Source organism: Phodopus roborovskii, unplaced genomic scaffold (genome assembly GCF_943737965.1).
Source record: "Phodopus roborovskii unplaced genomic scaffold, PHOROB, whole genome shotgun sequence".
Classification (NCBI taxonomy): Eukaryota; Metazoa; Chordata; class Mammalia; order Rodentia; family Cricetidae; genus Phodopus; species Phodopus roborovskii.
Genome location: NW_026126415.1, coordinates 3,117,047 through 3,138,197, shown reverse-complemented (window position 1 = coordinate 3,138,197; position 21,151 = coordinate 3,117,047).

Sequence of the window (21,151 nt, the reverse complement as noted above, 5' to 3'; positions counted from 1 at the left end):
ATTCATTGAAACGTACAAACATAGGAGTTAAAATTTAAGTTCAAGTAAAATAGTGAAAAATGGGAACAAGATGAAGAGAAGGTCATATTAAGGCACTCTAAAATTAACATATATATGTATATACATATATATATATATATATATAGTATTTAAATGACAAAGAGAAACATATTGGGAAGAGAAGGAGAAATCAATCTCGATCAAAGGGTAGTACCTTGTTAGAACATGCCAGATTGAGAGGAGCAAAGGGAAGAGAATTAGTTAGCAGCTGTTTCCTGGGAGATTGGTGAATGCCTGAACCTGTATAACAATAATAATAATAATAATAATAATAATAATAATAATAATAATAATAATGAAGACAGTGGTATTACATCCGGAATCACAATACTAGCGCTATAGTGCCAATCCTACATCTGGCTTCTCTCTCTGCCTTTAATTCAGAAGTAGAAAAACAGAGAAGAATGGTCTCAAGAAAACAGAAGAGCTGGTTGTTTTGTAAATATAATAACTAGCTATTGCTTGTAAGCCAGAGACATAATTTTGCTTTACCTAACAAAACAAACCCACTTTTAAAACTTGATGACTTACAAAACCAAAAATACAGAAAGCAACTTCATTACATTAAATGGCCTATGATTAATCCTCAAAGATTTTTGCTGTCTGAAATGGAAATGAACAGAGAAGCCCACATACTTTCCTCAGGCAAATTTCTCCATTTCCCCCTGCCCCGAAAGAAAAGAGTTCCTTTGTTGGAATTGCTTTTTCACTTTGTTGTAAATCCCTTCACTGGGTCCCATTGTGAGAAATATTACATAAAATGCTCAAACTACAACATCTTGAAAATATTCATTCCTCACTGAGACTTAGAAGTTGAAAAGGTAATGAATGATTTTCTGGGTGTTGACAGTCCTAATTACAATCAACACAAATAATAGATATTTAAGAGAATGCAACAATAATTTTTATATACACAACTTCTTAAAATAGCTGGAGATTCTTTCTAAGCATAAACCAATTCTCTTTCAAGACAGAAGTCTACTGATTTGCCCACTTCATGTTCAAAAAAAGAACTCCTTGATTGACATAATCACCGTTTCTTCTTGTGGTCTTTCCTCTTCCTCTATAAGTTCTGCTTGTTCTCTTTTTAATGAAATTTATTATCATCCCAGGTCAACCAAATTTTGTTACTCTATGTTTATCTCTCTATATACGCTTTTCTCTCTTTGAGCCCTTTGTAAAGATTTAGGTCTTATAGGCACTTTACAATACAAGTAGGTACCTCTTGATCATAAAATGATACCAATATTAAACATTTTTCCCAGTCAGGATTTTGTAAATTATTCCAGTCTCAAAAAATGCTAGCACAAATATTGATGGATCACATAGAGGATATAAGTTTGCCTGAAATTTTACTATGAATGCATAGAAACATTTAAGTGCATACTTATTACCTGTTTGTTGGGAATAGAAAAAGTGTCAAACAATCACTTTAGTTTCCATGACCTTCTGTAATAAAATACTTAGAAACTTCCTAGCTAAAGCTATAAAATATATGTCATTTTGTAGTTTGAAATTCTATAAGGGTCTCATCCTATAGCTGAGAGGTTATTATTATGGTATAATCCCTTATTTATTAATAAAGACACTAAAGTGAAATCCCTACATAATTTTGTATTTCTGCCTCAGTTCACACTACCCAAATAATTTCTGTGTCCCTCAGTCATATTACCTGTTACGAGCACTTTTCAGCCAGCTTCACCCAGAGCAAAGTCAGCCCCAAAATAACACATAGAGGCTCTATTAGTTATAAAGCTATTGGCCACTGGCTAAAGCTTCTTACTGGCTAGTTCTTTCTTAAATATTAACTCATTTCTATTAATCTGTTTCCATCTTGTCTTATTTTACCAGAGAAAGGGTCTGGACCTCTTTTCTCAAGTCCTACATTGTGACTCTTCTCTCCTACATCTCCCAGAACCCTCCTCGTCTCCAAGTCCCACCTTCGGCTTTATGCATTAACCAATAAGAGAAACATATTTACAGAATGACAGCTCCCATCAACTATCCCGTAATTTCTGCATTATTCATTTCACACTGCCTGTCTTACACATTGAGCTTCGACAGTAAAGGTAAATCGAGTCCATCTCACATTAGACCTCTCTGACTTAGATTTCTAATTTCTTTTTCCTAATTACAAGACTATCATGGATACATTAGACCTACCTCAGAATCCAAAATAAAGTTCCTAAACTTGGGTTATTTTATTATCAAATTTGACCTTTATATATTAAAACAAATGCCATAAAACAGTCAAGAGTTTCTGAACTCAGGAATGTAAGACAAAGTACAGGACATTTTGTAAACATAAAAAGAAAGCAACTCTTGCTAAATCCTTGTTCTTGCTTTAATACATGACATTAAAATCATCATTCCAGTGTTTCACACTACACACACACACACACACACACACCATAAAAGAATATGTTTATCCTTGAAATTAGAAAGACATCTGAATAAGCTGAGCAAACAAATCTTCCTGTTTCTTCAGGATTATCTACACTAGATAATAGTCTCTTTGTCCAATCATACTTCTGCATGACTTTCTACCCTTATCAGCGCTGACAGCAAACATACACAGGTTTGTTTCTATGGACCCATTTACAAAGGTTCCCATTGTGAACACAATTCATATTAAGTAACCTTGCTATTCCTTTCTCCTACTAATGAATGTATTATAAAGCTGGCATGTAAAGGTATTTCCTTACATCCCATGTTTTAGTATATTCACAAGTTTAAGAAATCAGGTGTCATGTATGTTTGAAGGCCATGCGTACATCAACAAAACAGGGAGCCTATTCATGTTTTCTCAGCATCCCAAGTGCTCATGTTACAGTATGCCTTGGTGGCATGTGTAACTGAAGATTAAAGGCAAGCTGTCTCCAGGCCAAGGATATCTATAGAAAGATGAATTTCTTTTCAACTGTCAACCTTGTAAAATTAATTTGTGAAGTTGGGAATGCTATTTTATTACTGTTGAGTTTGTCAATAAAATAAACTACCTGAAGATGTGCTATTCTCTTGACTTCATACACTAGAATAGTGTTTACAAAACCTACTCTTATATGTCACAATCTATCTCAATTAGGAAGAAAAAGTAGACGATTATTGCCAGCTCTGTTACTGAGCTTATTCTTCCTGGATATATACCTATTTTTAATGTGCCCTTCAGATGCCATGGTAACAGCAAACATGATGAACCTTAGACCTTGATTGTAGAAGTTACTTGTTGTCTGCATTTCTGTCAGTTGAGGTTTTCTGTAATTGTCTCCATCTGTTACAGTGAGAAACTTCTGTGTTGAGGGGTGAGAGCTACATTTACTTGTGGGTATAAGGATACATATTCAGAATGTAGTTTGGAATTATGCTGGTTTAATAACATGAAAGCTATAGGTTCTCCTCCAAGATTCATGACCTCTCTATACCAGGATAGTGTGTGTGTGTGTGTGTGTGTGTGTGTGTGTGTGTGTGTGTGTGTGTGTGTGTGTGTGTGTGTATAAAACAATTAAAGATAAGGGGGCCAAAGGCCATGAATTTGAGATGTAGTAAGATTGGAGACACTATATTGTGAAAGGGGTAAACTAAACTCAAAGGCTTCACTTTTAATAATTTGCACTGGGGAAGAGTTGTATAAACGTAACAAAGCCTTAAGTCCCCATTCAACTCTTATTATTCATACTAGAGAGAGATAAAGGAATCAGACCCCCCACTCAGGCCCCTGCTTTAACAGCCATGACAGCTACAGAAAAGACATGGAGGCCTCTAACTCAGTACATAACACAAAGAAACTCCAGACATTCCCAGCCTCCTAGTTAAACCACAGGATGTTCCCTCACAGCTCCAACCAATGAGGGTAATTGGTGCACAGGTATTTCGTGCCAAAATACGACTTTAAGAAATTCCCCTGATTGTTCCCCAAATGTCAACCAATAAGAAACCAACCCATACCTACTGATGGAATCCTGTGATTTTTGCCTTTAAAAGCCTGACAGTAGACAGGGAACTGGCTTCCTCTGGTGGCTGCTGTATCAACCAGGTAGAAGAGGTCCCTGTCATGGATGGATGAACAATAAACCTTATGCATTTGCATCAGTGGGTCTGTCTCCCTGGTGGTCTCTTTGTGGATCTTGGGAACAACATATTGGAAGGATTAGAGAGGAAAAGGGAAAGGAGAAAATTACATAATTATATTTTAATGTCAAAAAATTTAAACATCAAAAAAATTATCAAATCATTCCAGTTCCCCAAATTGCAATTAAAACATGCTAAGAGATCATTGGATTTTTAGAGGTGTTAGTGTGATGCATAAGCTAATACCAAATGCAGTGGAGCCTCTACTTATAAAATTGATTTCCAGAATGTGGTTACATAAGGCAACAGGTAATTTAATAAAAAGTTCTTATGTCAACAAGTTTCTGCTTTTGAACATCCTAAGCATTTGATTTGTGAAATAATAATTTTTCTCATCCGAGTAAATTATTTTGCTAACATCCAGACGTTGACTATTAAGGATAAATGTAATATAACTTTATTAGTAAAATTTCATGAGTGGCATATATTCAATCAAGGTAGAAACGTATCATATAAGGGTACTATTTTTTGGTTTTTAAGGAACCCCCATATTGATTTCCATAGCAACTAGACTGATTATACTCTCACCAGCAATGTATAAGATTTCCTTTGTACAATATCATCCTCAACATTCTGTATTATTTATTTTTTAAATTATTAACAATCTGGCTACAATAAGATAGAATCTCAGTGCAGTTTGTATTTGCATGTTTCTGATAGCTAGTAAAATCGAGTATTTTTCATGTGTATTAGCCATTTTTAATTTTTCTTTTGCTAAGAGTTTGTCTATTTCATATCTCATATATTACATGAATACTCAAATTATTGTAATTTTTAATTCTTTGCACATTCTAAATAATTGTAGTCTTTCAGATATGTAGTTCATAAAGATTTCTACTTGTTATGTAGGGTATTCTACTTATGAAAAGAACTAGAATATACATATTTGTTATTCCTGGGTGCTTAAGCCATACCCTTCAGATACCAAGAGGTAAGTTTTGTCTTGGAAAATTGTCGTGTGTGTATCAGGCTTTAATAACAATTTCACTATCTTCTTCTGTCTTAGGTTAGGGTTTCTGTTGCTGCAAAGAAAATACCATGACTAAAAAAAGCAAGTTGGGAAGGAAAGTGTCTCTTGGGCTTACACTTCCATATTTTGTCATCACCGAAAGAATCCAGGATCAGGGTTCAGGAAGGGTAGAAATCTTGGGCCAAGAGCCGGTGCAGAGGCAGGCCATGGTGGGGTGCTGCTTACTCTCTTGCTTCACGTGGCTTGCTGAGCCTGCCTGCTTTCTTATACAAACCAGGGGTAGCACTGTTCTGGCCTCTTCCTCATCAGCCGCTGCTAGTTAAGAAAGTATTCTGTTGTCTTGCTCCAGCTGGATCTCATGGAGGAATTTTCTCAATTGGGTTTCCCTCCTCTCAGATGACTCTTTTTGTATCAGGTTTATGTAATCTGGCCAGCAGTTTCCAACAGTAAAGTCTAGAGATGTTTTCTCTTTTTAGGCATTGAGATTGAGTAAGACTAGAACTCGGGATATGGTGGACATAAAGAAATCCATGTTTGGTTTAAAATAAAATGGTTCAAATAAAATGGTGGCAAGATCAGGAAGCCTAAGCAGCATGAATTGGGTACAAATGTTCCATGGTAAGTGTAAGAGACGTAATCATACTAGCAAACGAATAAAAATCTGAGAACAAAATGTGCAGAAAACTTAAGTTCAGAAGAGTCATTTGTGTGTGGGTAGTAGAGTATATGTATATGCTAATTATAGTATTACTTCTGTTTCTCTCTCTCTCTCTCTCTCTCTCTCTCTCTCTCTCTCTCTTTGAGCTGTTACTTTCTTATTAAGTAACATTTGCAATCAGTTTAAACTGTTAAGTGAAAACCTTACTGGTTTCACTAAGGGGACACAGCTGGAATGTGAGAATGAGAAGATTCAATTAACACATTTCCTTCTTCTGGCAAATGTTTTACAAGAAAACTTGCCTGGGATCAAAAAAGGAGATAAAAATGTAGTTGTTTCAAGACATATTTTTTTCCTTCACTGCATAAAAATAGAATATTTTAACATTTGTATATAATCATTTAGGGTTAAGTCAATAATCTGTGTCTTTGGGTCAAGTTACAACTATGGTAATAAATTCTAAACGGAAAGCGATGGATATATGCATCAGAGTTGCATAAATACTATAGTGGTAACTTGATTAATTCAGGAGTCTGGACTACTACAAATTGTAGTGAGATACTCACTTTGTCCGCACCTGTGGCACTGACCACGCCCATTGGGGGTGGGGACAGGGGTGGATGTTACCTGGGGGAACTAGGTCTTGGGAAGGGGCCCAGCATTGTAATTGTTATTATAAGATTGGACATGATAATGAACATGATAAAAACTCACCATTTATTCTATGATAGCTATTATCCTGCTGAGACTTCATTAACACCGAAAGAAACCGATGAATTGTGGCTAATCAGATCTGTTGGAAACATTTTTATTTTGAAACTTTAATTTGTGTCTCAATTCTAACTTAAAATATACTAAATTTAGTCCATCCAGTCACAAGACTGAGACTGTTTTCCAGTCATTTCCAAGCGTCTCTTAATGGTAGAGAACCACCAAAAAAGCCCAGCAACGGAGAGAGAAGAAACTACAGGACTGCTTCCCCTATCACATCAACAGCGTAACAACTCCGCATATGGCTATGATGTAAAATGTTTTATGAGTCTGGTGTTTATTTTGCTTTAATGAAAAGATAGTTTACAACTCACTGTGACATAGAAGTAAAAAAAAAAATGAAGATAAGAAAAATTTGAGGCACCTGGGCAATAATGGCATAGTGCTTGCCAACCTCAGATAGCCATTATTTCTGTGACAAGTATTTTTAGTTGCTTCTAATATTTTGCTTTCTTTTGAGATAGTGGAAGTCTACCATCTTTTCTAATGGACCATATCCTGTGCTCTGACATGCATTCTTTAGTTTGTGTTCTACTTTAAAGTAGATGCTACACACTGCTTCTATATTGCACTGCAGCATTTCTGAAGAATCCACTTTCACTCCCAGAAGACGGTGGTGTATACAATAATGCTTCATAGTTGACTCAGAGATTTTTTCCCTTGTCAGAGTTTTCAAGCCAGGCATTTCACAGGCAACAGACCCCCCTTCTGGTCTAATTTATCGAAGGATGGAAATTGCTGTCTACTTTGGTTTCATTCAGTTTTCACTATTCTTGGAGGTTAATAGATACGGAAACTACTAGTCATACATGAGGAGTAACTGGCTTCACTCAAATATGAGCTATTATTATTATGCCATACAATCAAAGTTCTAAAGACCTGTCTTCATTTTATCCACTAATCAATAGCTGGGAGATTTTGCCTGCATATTTACATGATAGAAATTTGAACTTGAAGAGGATACCTTGTGCTCTAAAAGGAAATATAAACAAGAAGAGAGAAAATTTAATCATTTTTGCATCCTTTATGAGGTAAACACACGTGAATCTTATTCATAAAGTTATAAGCCTGTACACCATAAGCTACTGCATAAAAGCATAGAAAGGAAGACATTGTATACTTAGAACTATGCAGGGAAATGGGGAACAAATAAATGAAATATTCCTTATAATGAAGAAAATTGATGACAGATAATATTAAGGAAATATTACATGGTTTTTAATTTGGATAGGTGGCAGAATATTATATTATATGTAAGGGCCCAGGTCAACCTCCTTCAGAATTGAAGAGAAGGAAAGAGAGGAGAGGAGAAGAGGGGAGGAAGAGAAGGGTAGCGGAAGGAAGGGAAGTAGAAAAGAGGAGGGAGATGGGGGAGGAGGGATGGGAAGGAAGTGGCGGGAGGTGGATAGACTGGATTTACCCAATATCAGTAAATCAATATTCTTTGAGATTAGCCAATTAAACATTAGGAGATGAAGGAGAGGAAAAACAATAATGTTTGAACTAAAAACTATGACAGAAAAATATAAATTCCTAGTTGTAACATGGGTAAATCTATGAAGATTGAGTCTGTAACAAGTCATACATAAATAGTTCATCTAAATTAACTGTTTCAGATCGATGACTTCAGCCTACTAATAACATATTAGTTACTGGATTTAGACAGCATATAATCATTAAACTGTATGAACATCTCTAGTATGTAATATCTATTTTACTAGAAACTAGACTATCATGATGAGAATGTTTAGAGTCACTTTTTGTTTTTAATATTACAAGATCATTATATCATTTCTCCTATTTTCTCTCTCCAAACCCTCCCACATAGCCCTTCTCAATCTATTTCTAATTCACAGGTTCTGTCTTCATTGATTTTTGTTACATGCATATATGTATATATATGTATATATATGTATATACATATATATATATACATATATTCCTAATTATTACCTGCTTAGTCTGTATGATGATACTCGTGTCTGTGTTATCCATTTCGATACTGGTTAACAATCAGTGTGCTCCTCCCAGAGGAAACCTATCTCTAGAACTCTCAGCAATCCTTGATTGCTTTATGTAGGGTTGGGTCCTCATAGGGATTTGTTCATATCAGATAAATGTAGTATTCACCCTCTTTGATAAAGTTTACTTTTTGAAGCAGAAAGAAACTGTTAAAGAAAGCTACAATAGTCAAAACTCAGGGAACGAATGATTGTTGGATATTCACCCACAGTGAGACATCTACAACCCAGCTGCACCAGTGGCTGGAGGATCATCACGGGGAGTCAGAAGACCATAAGCTTGCTGTGAGATTGTGCCTTCTAGCTATGACTGGGAAACTACACTCAAACATCTGTTGTTTCTTTGTTTGTGTTTTGTTTGTTTGTTTGTTTGTTTGCTAGTAACATATTAGGATGGTTTTTTTTTTTTTAATTTTTGTTCTTTACATTCATTATATCTTGACTGCTGTTTTCCTACCTATACTCCTCCAAATTCTCCCACCCTTTTTAATAACTTGACTGGAACAGAATAACAGAAATGGAACAATCCCAAATTCAGTTGATATCTCAAAGTAGTTGGGAGAAATATCAGAGTCCTTCCTCAGAAGAAGAGCTGGAAGAAACTAATGTCATAGAAAAGGAGAGCGCATCTTCTTCAGGAATGAGTTCCCTCATCAGTTTCAGCATCGGAGTAGTCAGACCTAGGAACATGTAACATGTGACATATAACGTATAGGCGATCTTGAATGAACTCAGCAGGCTGTGATTTATGTTTGCCCATTCATTTGTATACGTGAGAAAATGGCTAAATAGGAGGAAAAGGGGATACACTGGAGGGTTAAGAGGGAGAATGGGAAAGAGAACTGATGTAATTATATAGAAAATCTAATAAACTATGCTTACACACATAGATTTCAGAATAGGGTAAATGGTTTTATATTTCAAACTTCTTCTGATACCATATGTGAATTTTGCAAAAGAAAACCAAACAACAAACAAACAAACAAACAAAAAAACAAAACAAAAAAACCTTAGCAATTTATAGAATCTTTGAAATGATGAATTGGGACACATACAAAAATATTTTCCCGTGAGCATAAGAAATAACGCTGATTATAAAGTTATGCAATACTGAAAAAGCACCCTGAGCTATTTTATATATGGACTATAAGCCAGCTGTTCCCAGTCATAAGTAGGCTTGGGTTTGATGATGATGGAGGGATGCTAGTCTGGAAGAGGTTGCTGTGAGGCGTTGCGGATGTTATTGGTACCCTCAGTAGTTGCAAATATACTTAAACCTCTGATCTTGAATTACATTAGATTGTTACTGAAAATTGTTTCAGAACATTCGCTTTTTTTGTGCTCATTTTATTCTATCATTAAATTCAGATTTAGAAGCGCCCACCCTTCTCTTTTCCTAGGCACCCCTGACCCTGTTCACCTCTATCCACTCTACCCCTTTCCTTTTCTCCTGTGTTTTACCTGCCATCTGGAACCACTTCCCTGCCTCTCTGGACATAATTGACTCTTTTCAAATCGCATCTCCAGCTCCCAGCTCGCCCATCAGCCTTATGACTCCTAACCTTAAAGAAACAATCAACCTCGTTTCCCTGGGCCTTGCCATTTCCCTCTGTTGAAGTTCTTCGTTTCCTGTGCAGCCTCTGTGCTCTCCTCCACTGAAGTGGCTATTGGGGATGTGTATGCGTTGCTTGTTCCTTTTTTTCAACCTATTTAAGGAAACAACTTGCATTGTTTCGGGAACACGTGTACATGTGTGCAAAGCCACATGGAAGCGTGTTTAATTGTGTTGCATCTTATATAACCAGAATGGATCACTCAAGCAAAACCCATTAAGGAAAAAAAAAAATGACTCTCCAAGGAGTTAGAATATTGTACTCTGGTGGCTTCCTCTTGGTTGGGAAGCAAAAAAGCACTTCCTGGATCTTAATTGACTTAAAAAGGCTCAGAGCTTATTTCAGCTGACAATGCCTACAACCTTACAGAAATAATCAGAATCTGGTAATAGAAAAAACAAAACAAAACAAACAAACAAACAAACAAAAAACAAAACAGAAAAAGAAAAAGAGAAAACTCTTCTTGAACTTTTTGATATGAAGTATTAAATATAATAATAAAAATTGTGAATAAATGTCAACAGAATAAAATTGTGTCAAATGGCACGATTCATCTAGAATGTGTATTTATTTATCTTTAGTTTGCAAAACAATATCTCTTATCTTGGAATTTGCCATGGAAACGCACTGTATTATTTAGTTAGGTTTTGCTTATTGGCAGACGGTAGCTTGGTAGTAGTGGTACTGGAACCATAAGTTTATGATGTTTATGAAGCCCTTAATATGAAAACCCATTTTAATCAATACAGAAATTCAATAATCAGAATGCAATACTAATTTAGTAGCTCACAAGTAGCACAGATTAAAGGATTTCACATTCTTAGTTCATTCGGGTAACTGCAACAAAGCAGTACACAGGGTCACTCATAAACAACAAAGTTTCAAGAGGATGTGTGTGGCATCTGAGATCAAGGAGGCGGGAAGCTGAGTGTCTTGTGTGGCCTCCTTTCTTGATTCACAGAAGGCATCTGCTCTTGTGTCCTTACATGAAAAGAGAACCGGGCAATCCTGTGGAGCTTTATGTACCAATCTACCAATTGGTCTTATCACTTTCTAAGCACTACATCTTCCTCAGATGGAAAGCAACAGTTTAACTCCTGCAAAGAAGTGTAGTCAGCATAAAGGTATCATGACAGTAAAGACAGCATGCAAAATCAAGTGTATGTTAAACTCATATGTGGTTTCAGCAGTCTGTGAACAGGGCTCAGTTGTAGGTTCTTTAACAGCAGATAAGAGCAACAAAACCCAGCTCTTAAAACGGTGGAACTCAGCATCACACAGTCTACAGTGACAGCATTTCACGTATTGTTGAGATATAAACCAAGTTATTAGGCACCTAGGGACTGGGTCTCACCTTCCTTGATTCATTATAGAAGATAAGTTCTTTTTAAGCAGAAAGAAAAAGAAATCTGAGTGATTAAAATTCAGTTTTATTTATGATTTCAGTTTTTGTTGTTGTTTGTTTGTTTGGGCCTTTGTGGGGTTGTGAGACAGGGTTTCCCTGTGCAATACTCCTAGATGTCCTAGAACTCCTTTTGTAGACCTGGCTAATTTTTTTTTTTTTTAATTAAACAAAATGAAATCTCTTAGGACCAAGACTTCAGGTTATATGCACATAGGTTTGTACATTCCTGTAATTGATGCATATGTCAATTACCAATTGGCAATCACTGTAGGTAGCTATTAGGAATCCCTAAGCCACCCTGCCAACTTTGAACCAATACTGGTCCACCCAAAGCAAAATATTGGTGGATCACAGTGAATCCAAGGAAATTGTGAATGTAAATCTGCCAAGATTTGACAAAGCAAACAGCATATCAATTTGAATTTCTGGATTTAGTCTCTAGTATCAATTTGGCAAACAAAAATTTTCCATAAACCAGGTTACAGCAACCTTTTAATGATATCTCAGCCAGTTTCTCCCTGAAACAAGACACTGAACAAACACTCTGAGAACTAACAACAGAGTGCTACTTAGACTGCATCAGATTGTTCGATTGCTAATCTTCCTGTACTCTTACTTAATATGATGCCTCTTGCCTTATATATTTATGGTTTTTATAGAGAAGGACATGTGATTTTGGTTATTATGACAGCTCTGTTTGCAGGATGGGCACACTCTTACTATACAGTACTAGCACTGAGATAGAAATCCCTCCTCTCTTTTTTAACCTTTCATGATAACACAGACAACACCACAAGCTTTATCACAGAATAGCAGATGCTGTCAGCCTGTGTATTCCCCACCTGCTCAACTCTGATGTCCCCGACTGCAGGTCTCTCTCTCAAGGGGTCCTAATGTCTGCCACTTGTGCTCTTTGAGTGCAATACACATATTCTTCTTTGTTTGCCTTTGGGTTGCTGTTTGACAGGGAAACGGAGCATGGAGCCAGATAAAAGGAAAGCAACCAAAGTCATAAGGCACACGTTTTCAGTCTCAGAGAAGCCAGCATTTAATCAAGCCATTTAGTACCTTGGTTTTCATTCAAAATTTATGATAGATGGGACACAAATAAAGGATAGCACAGACAAGAGACTCTGATACATTGAACCATTATTTATAATTATTGTTGAAGTGTGTTTTTCAAATTGAATCTCTGTTTGGACTTGCCAAAGACTATTTTCAAAGAACTTTACTTAATTAATTAAATGTGTGTTTGTATGCTATAGAAATTTTACATAATGCTTAAACTATAAAACAGAAATAAAACAGGTAATAGAAATTGGGCATAATTGATGTTTTTAAATTTCAGTAGATGGAAATGATGAATGTGGGTGGGGTAAAGATTGTTTTGAGGAGAAGTTTTATAAAGCTTGCACATGCAGAAAAGAAAAGTTATTTGTCATTTTAGTAATATAATTGTTACTTACATAGGCTTAGTGCATTCAGTTTGCATGTCAGTATTAAGATGAAAAGCAAAAATTGTCAGGATACAGTGTCAGTGATTTGTGAAAACAAATATATACGACAAAGCAACTGAATGCATGACAGGTTTGGTTTTGGTTACGCGTTTTCGTTTAGTTTGTTTGAGGTTCTGAGGGGGAAAGGGCAGCATACAGTTCATGAATATGGTTCATCATGGCAAGGAATATCTGAGAAAGAAATCAGGAAAATGCTTCACTCATAATCGTTTCAGAAAAAAAAATATGATAAGGAATCAGAAGACTTCTAAAAGGAAAACTTTAAGAGTCTGAAGAAATTGAAGAATATACTAGAAGATACAAAGTACGCAAAGTTCATAATTGACAGAATTATTGTTTTGAAAAAGGATCACTCATTTGAAAAAAGAGCTGATTTTGAGTAGAGAAATAAATCATAATCAAAATGACTAATGATGCCGCTATGACAAATGTTCGAGTCCAAGTTAAACTTACGAAGATAGAGCACTAAAAAAGAATGGTATCGGCACCAAAACAGGCATGTAGAGCCATGGAATAGAAGATCAGTATATAAGCAGACGGACAGAAAGACAGACAGACAGACAGATTCACACACTTAGAGCCTTCTGTTTTGTTTTTTTGTTTTGTTTTGTTTTTTTTTTTTTGACAAATGTATCTAAAAATCCATATTGGAGGAAAGATTCCCTCTTCAGTTAATGGTGCTAAGGCATTCACAGGTAGGAGAATACAGGTGTGTCCCCTTCATCTTGTATAAAAAATATTAGCTCAACATTATAGTAAGAATTTAAATTTAAAACCACTAGAAAAAAACCAGAACTCTCAAGAGATAGGCATGGCCAAGATCATTCTAGAAGGACAGTGTTAGCTTGGGAAATGAATGAAAGAACTGACAAATCTGACTGAATGAAGTTCCAAAGTTTCCGCATTAGAAAGCAAAGAGTCAGCAGGGTTCGGACACAGCACCAGAGTGGGAAACTCTTTTCTCAGCTAGACTCTCAACGGGGACTTGGAATGTAGACTCTATGTGTGACTCAAAGAGCTTCAAGACCAATGCTTAAATTAGCTAGTCAAAAATACTCCAATAAAATGAACAGACATCTCTCAAAAGAATATATTTAAACACCCAATAAATAAAATACATCAAAAACATACAAAATCCTACATCATATACAACTTCAAATTAAGACTACATTGAAGGTATAACTCAAGCAGATCATAATGGATATCCTACAGAATACAAATAAGTAGAAATGCTAGTGATCGTGAAGGAAAGAGGAACCTTTCCTGAGACTGTGTAGTACTCTAGTCACTATGGTAGCCAACTTGTGTGTGTGTGTGTGTGTGTGTGTGTGTGTGTGTGTGTGTGCGTGCTAAGAATAGAGTAGAATAGAATCACCTTAGGAGACATTCTGTCTGCTTTGCATATATACACAAGATAATCCATGTCAGCATAGCAAAGGCTGGCTTGTGCATTTATTCCTCTGCTGCAGTGTTCACAAAACTTTGGAACCAGTCAAGATGCCCATCAACAGATGAACGTGTAAAGAAAATGTATTGCTAATGCACCATGGAGTCTTATTTAGCTACAAAGAAGTAGATCATGTATGTGGGTGTAGGCAGGGGTTATAGATGTGTACAGGAAGGGATTAGACAAAATAAAAGCCATATTCTTTATTTTAATGTTGTTTTTGTCTTGTGATACTTTTGCTGTGCAGCCATGAGGGTTTCCAGCTCTACAGCTCAGCTCAGACTGGCTTCAAACCCATCATCTTCCTACTCAGCCTACATTGCTGTGTTTTGAGCCACCATACCAGGTTTACAGCATTGTTTTGGCCTCTTTTGTTTGTTTGTTTTTTCTTTTTTGTTTTTTGTTTTACTTTATTTAGCCCTTGATAATATATTTACTGTGGGAATTTTCATCATATTTCTTAATGTGTTATATTCCTATCCCAGTAAATTGAATTTGACTGCTTAAAATCATTATTTTATCCTTTGAGATTAAAATAATACCCTTTTAAAGAGAAACTATATATATATATATACATATATATGTATATATATATAATAAGTAATGAGTCTTTCACTGAGGAAGAATAAAAATTACTTTAATGGAATCATATTTTAAAATTTCTTTAGTCATAGAGTATGTTTTTTCTCTGAGGTTTTTGAACAGTTACATCATCAATGAAGATAAATAGATGTCAATAAGTATGAGAAAATGTTTTATATGGTATGCTACTGGGATATTTTTGAAATAAAATAGGGGATACTACTGTGTACCTATGGGAATGACTAAAATATAGACCATTAAAGTCAAGAATAGACTCAGATCTGGAAGGTATAGAAGCCCTCACTCCTGGGAGAAAGGAATTCTAAATAGTACAGCCTGTTGGAAAATTGTTTGGTGATTATGTAACCAACATACCACCCTTCCACATCTGGCTTTTGTATTCCTATGTATATATCAAAAATGATGAATCTTGCATATGCAATGAAGCCTTCTGCCAAATTAATTGTGGTGGCTTCACGAAAAACTGGAAGATTCTAACACGCCACCTCCTGAGTGCAAGAGCACACTGTGTTCTTTCCTCCAAACATCAAGCTACCAAGGAAGTGGGGTTTTGTAACACACGGTGCTCATGAAAAGCAAGCCAGTCTGAAGAAGTTACTGCACGACTCGCTAGAAGGGCAAGACTATAAATATAACAAAGGGTCAGTGAGTGCTGGGATCTGGGGACAGGAGTTTCAACATCAGGGGCTTTTAGGGAAGCAAAACTGGCTGGTAGGACAGGCTGGTACTTGAGCAAACACAGGAATACATAACACAGATAAGGAACTCTCCTGTGTATGCAGGACCTTTATCAGCCCTTATGTTTAGATAAAGAGTGAGCATTTATCCATCCTATTCCACAGGAATACCACCGGCGTTCATAAGCTGAAGCCGCTGGCGGGGATGGGCAGAGTACTGCATGCATGTATGTTCTTGCTGTGTCCTAATCAGCTCTCCGTAACCCTGAAAAGCACTGTAAGAGACATCACCAATCCACGTGCAAATCTGATCTTTCGGTTTCCTTGTTGATATTTTAGTAAATTAGCTGGCATCTTAAGATCTCGCTGTAATTCTGAATAAATGTTTAGCATCGTCAACAGGCATTTACATAAATTCTGACACTGTCCTTAGGAAGGATCCCCTGAGCATGGCTTTTAGACGTGGAAGGTTGACATAGAAGGAAATAGAAGGGGACACTGGAAATTAAGGAAGAAGAGGAAAGGTGGCTTATTTGACTCTTATAGTCTTCAGTTCTTCATAAAATACGCCTTTTGGGTATCAGACAAAGTTTAGTACATATGTTTTATACGGTGAGGATAATCTGACTAACCAGGCAATAGCAAGCACTAAGCTGATGGAGTGTTGGTTAATTCTCTTGAATGTGACATTGACACAGCATTCCTTAAACATCCCTAGTTGTACATGTTTTCTTTTGTGTGTGTGTGTGTGTGTGTGTGTGATAGAAGGACTGAGACAAGAAGGGTCTATGATCTGTCTTGAGTCTGAATATATATATATATATATATATGTATATGTAGTGAAAGAAAAATTAATTGCCTGAGAATATCTGTAAAATAATAAGCTCATTTTTAACTAAAAGAAAAGCAAATATGTTTATGTGTTGAGCGTAGGTGAGCCTGTGTGCTGGGCCCGAGTGCAGATGACCTCAATATTAAGAAGCTATCAGATCCCTTGAAGTGAGGTACAGGCAGTTACGAGCTGCCCTGGAGTTGCTGAATTTTAAAACCATGTTCTTTATAAGAGCAATAAGCAGTCTTAAGCACTGAGTCATCTTTCTCTCCTGCCTAGTATGCTAATTTTTTTTAAGAATCAAAAGTGGAAAGGTCTCATCATTTACAATTATTTTCAAAATTCTGGAACAGTTTCAACAGACTTCTTGTACAGGCTAGACACTAAAAGAACATTTTAAACTATTGGCTCACTCCTTCATGACAAGCAGCCAAATTATATTCGTGTGATGAAGATAAGGTTCTTTAAAGAAACTCCCTTTTAAAATACTTTCCCCAAGGATTAAAGGAATCTCATGTCAAAATAAATACTCAAAAAATTAGAATTTAGCAACTGATACTTTATGTTAAGGTCTATGAAGTTATTCAATATTGATTAAAATTGATCCTTACACAAATCTGGTGAGTAACATCAAAAGAACTCCACCATTCATTAAGAACAGGCCCTAAAGCTGAGATTCACAGACTGTGTCCATCTTCTTATACCTAAAATAAATAGCTTGTTTACATGGTAACAAATTTACATTGTGCTCATATAGGGTACTTAATGTATATGTGTCAAGCATCCCTTTTTATATGTATTAAGTGAGAAATTTATTATTCATCAAGACATTATTCATGTACATGAAAGATTTAGAAATACCTTTTATAAAGTTATAGTCAGCAAGTATTTTCACTTCATATTAAGTGAGCAATGAGAAAGAAGTTCTATGAAATCAAGTTGTAATGACCCTAGTTGGATGATGTACGTAGCCTTAAACTTTGCACAATCCTTAAAACATAAAATATAGTATTTCTAATCATATCTTAATAGCTATTTTGCAGAAACATTTTGTACTGCATCTATCATCAGGTTAGTGATTTAAAGTACATATAATCAAAATCTCCCATCTTCTCTTCAAATTATCTATGGCTGGGGAAATTTCTAGTGCTCCTATATTTTTTTCAACTAAAATTGCATTTTTATTGTCTTGGCATAAACTTAGCAATTGTCAGAAGTCATCTCTCTCTCTCTTTTTTTTTTTACAGTACTTAATACTAGAAAACAAAATGTTGACTCATAGAGTTTACAGTTCACTCTGCTTCAGCTACTATAAATGAAGTGTCCACCTTGTATTTGAAACTAGTGAAAATGAATCCATGGAATATATAAACCGATGCATGTGAAGTCCAGGAAAGAACTCTCCACCCTGACTGTTCTGGAATGCACAAATCATTTGTGCCTGTTAAGAAGATAATTACAGAAACGCCCTCTGATCCCTTAATAAGTCGTAAGCATAATGTGTTGACTATGGTGTGGTCTGCAAGAAGTTCAAACTGTGTAATTCATGAGGCTTTAACTTTTGCATCTGCTTTGGCACTATTTTACAGAAATCATATACTAATAAACAAAACTAAAATTAGTAAGTCTTTGCTGAGTTCATAGAAAACTAAGGGATGTGCTAACGACCTGGAATTAAAATACAGGAGACAGCTTTTTGTTCAGGTGTAATTTTAGAATATCTCCTTACTCAGTCTGTAATGTGCTCAATTCAGACTTCACAAATCAAATTATAGTGGGTGATGAATCTAACGTTTTGTCTGAGGTGGCTGACTGGGGAATGTATTTCAGAATTATTTTTGCCTATTCCAATCTTTGTAATCTTTAACATGCTTTAGTTCTGAGAAGCTATCTCTCAAGTAAATTCTAAGAGACCATTGCTGTTACTGTAACTTGCATTTTACTATGAAAATGATTATGCTTAATTTGCATTTTTAAGGCATAAAGACCACATATATGTCTCAAAATACATAGTATTAAAAGTTGCTTTATATCTAATATATTAATAGAAAAATTTAGGATTACATAAAATTTGCCTTCTAATTTTATGCACATACATATCTAATTATACATGCACACATTTCTCATGATGCCTCTATTTAAGATAATGCTCAAATATTTAAATGGTATCTTTAATGTTAGAGGTGCAGGACATTTTCATTTTCTTAAAATAATCTCAGGAATTATTTATCATGTATGTCTTTGATTAAAAATAAATAAGAGGTATGCACGAAAGAATGATTAGTACAGGGAGACATTATTAAAAAATACTTGAAAATGATAAAAGGATATTTTTGTTGGCCACAGTAGTCTTGATAGCCTTTCATCCTCAATATAAGAGAATAATAGAAAATTGCATGAAGATATTCTTATTCAGCTTTTAGCTATTGGTCCTTTGATCTCTGGAGTGTGTATTAAACTTTCCAATTTGAAACATGCTAAATAATTTATAGAAAATAGCAAAGGCTGTACACACCAAATATTACTTCTAAAAAACGGATTGTATTTCAAAAGATGCTTTTCCATTCAAAGCAAGTGTGTCCACTTAAAAATATGTATTTAATTGAATTTTTAATTTAATCAACTCAAAGCTATGAATTTGGTGCTCATGAAAGAGATTAAAGATGAATAGGGAGAGGAGGTTCCCATCCTGCCTTGCAGGCACATTTGAAAGTTCACCTGAAGGGACCACCCACTAGTTCTCTGAACAATGCCTTCCACATGGTTATTAAATCCCATGGACAACAAAATAATAGGCCAGTGAATTTCACTTAGGACTTTCTTTAGCTCATTAAGTCTTGGGGTTTTCTTATGGAAAGTCAAACATGCTGTATTTTTCTTACAATAGGGCAGTAGGTATATTGAATTTGGTTAAAAAAATAAAAAGAACTACTACCTGTATCAAGTTGTAATCTTTAGTTTAAAAATATTTTTCATAAAGGAAAGTACCAAAAGTATTGTCCAAATGCTGGAAAGTCATCATGTAAAACTTCAGGGCAAGTAAATAAATACACATATGCACACATAGTTAAGAATTGAGGAGTAAGTGATAGCTACATAGACATAAACTTTATGGTTCACCTGGGGGGGGAAAGCATTAATAATCATGATATTATTCATAAGTCTGCTTGACTTGCATGACATAATATTGTCTTCGATTTTGAAAAACCATTGTTTATCTTCTGAAGAGAATTATGTAAACGTCCATAGCTTCTTTTAATAGTCAACTTTTATAAGGTAAATTTTAGCAAGGAGTGCTGTAGGAATTATCTTTACTTTAGATAGGGGAAAAAATATGCGTTTGCAACTGGCTTGACCATTTTTACTACGCCATCATTTAAATACAAAGTTAATTATTCTGCCACCATCCAGAGAAAGAAGAAACAAGTGTACATTATGAGACACATAGGAGCATTAAGCCTTTTGATGGCAAAATCAATGAGATTCTAATGAAAACACTGCACAACAACCAGGTAGAAAGTCCAGCTGCCAGAGAGACAGAGTGTCAGAAACTATCAGGGAAGAAAACACAATCAATGAAGTGTTAGTGGGAAAACAGTGTTTCTCTCTATCTTCAACTATGCAAACAGCAGCCATTTCAGAACCCCAAGAAGGGCAACATTTCTGATAACAAACAAGAGCAGAGCTGATCGCTCCCCATGCCCACAAGAAAGCTTCAAAGTTGGTTGATTATGGATAATCACTTCATTCGTGAGGTAATGTTGACTCCTTTCGATTTGTATTTAACCTTATCTTAGAAAATGTGTAATTATCAAATAATATAATCTCACACACTTCAAACACTAAATTCTTTTGTTGCAATTGGATGAAAAAGTTACGCTATCAACAACTAGTTCAAAGTTACCACCACAAACTTTGGTGATTGATGAAGATTAGCCATTGTAAGCATGCAGTGTGTTAAATACCAAAGATTAAGTTTATCAGTTCAGATAGACTGCGGTCACGTACAGGCGAAAACGGAGTCAGGAACAGGATGTGTTGGTATTCGTAATATTTAAACAACGCTTTATGATTCAAAAGTCAGAGAAATAAACCCACAATATCAAAAATGTAATGTGGAAAAGGTTCAGAACTTAAAATGATTGAATGTTGGAAACGAAAAGAAGTGTATATTCTGGGCTTAGGTGTCTCATTTTAAAGATGACATGACTTCAAGTAATGTGTGGTTTTTGCTTGGGTGATACAGCTAAGGTGAGAATAATGTCCTGTGAGTCTAGAGCAGTGTAATTTATTTCTTCTCTGTCTTTTTGGAGATTTGTTGTCATCCTGCCATCCATTGTAGAAGAGCAGACAACTGTGAAATGCCCAGAACAGCTCCACATAGTTCCTGGAAGCCCATTCCCCATTCCATTAGTGGTCTAGAATTGCTAACGATTTGCTAGACAAGAA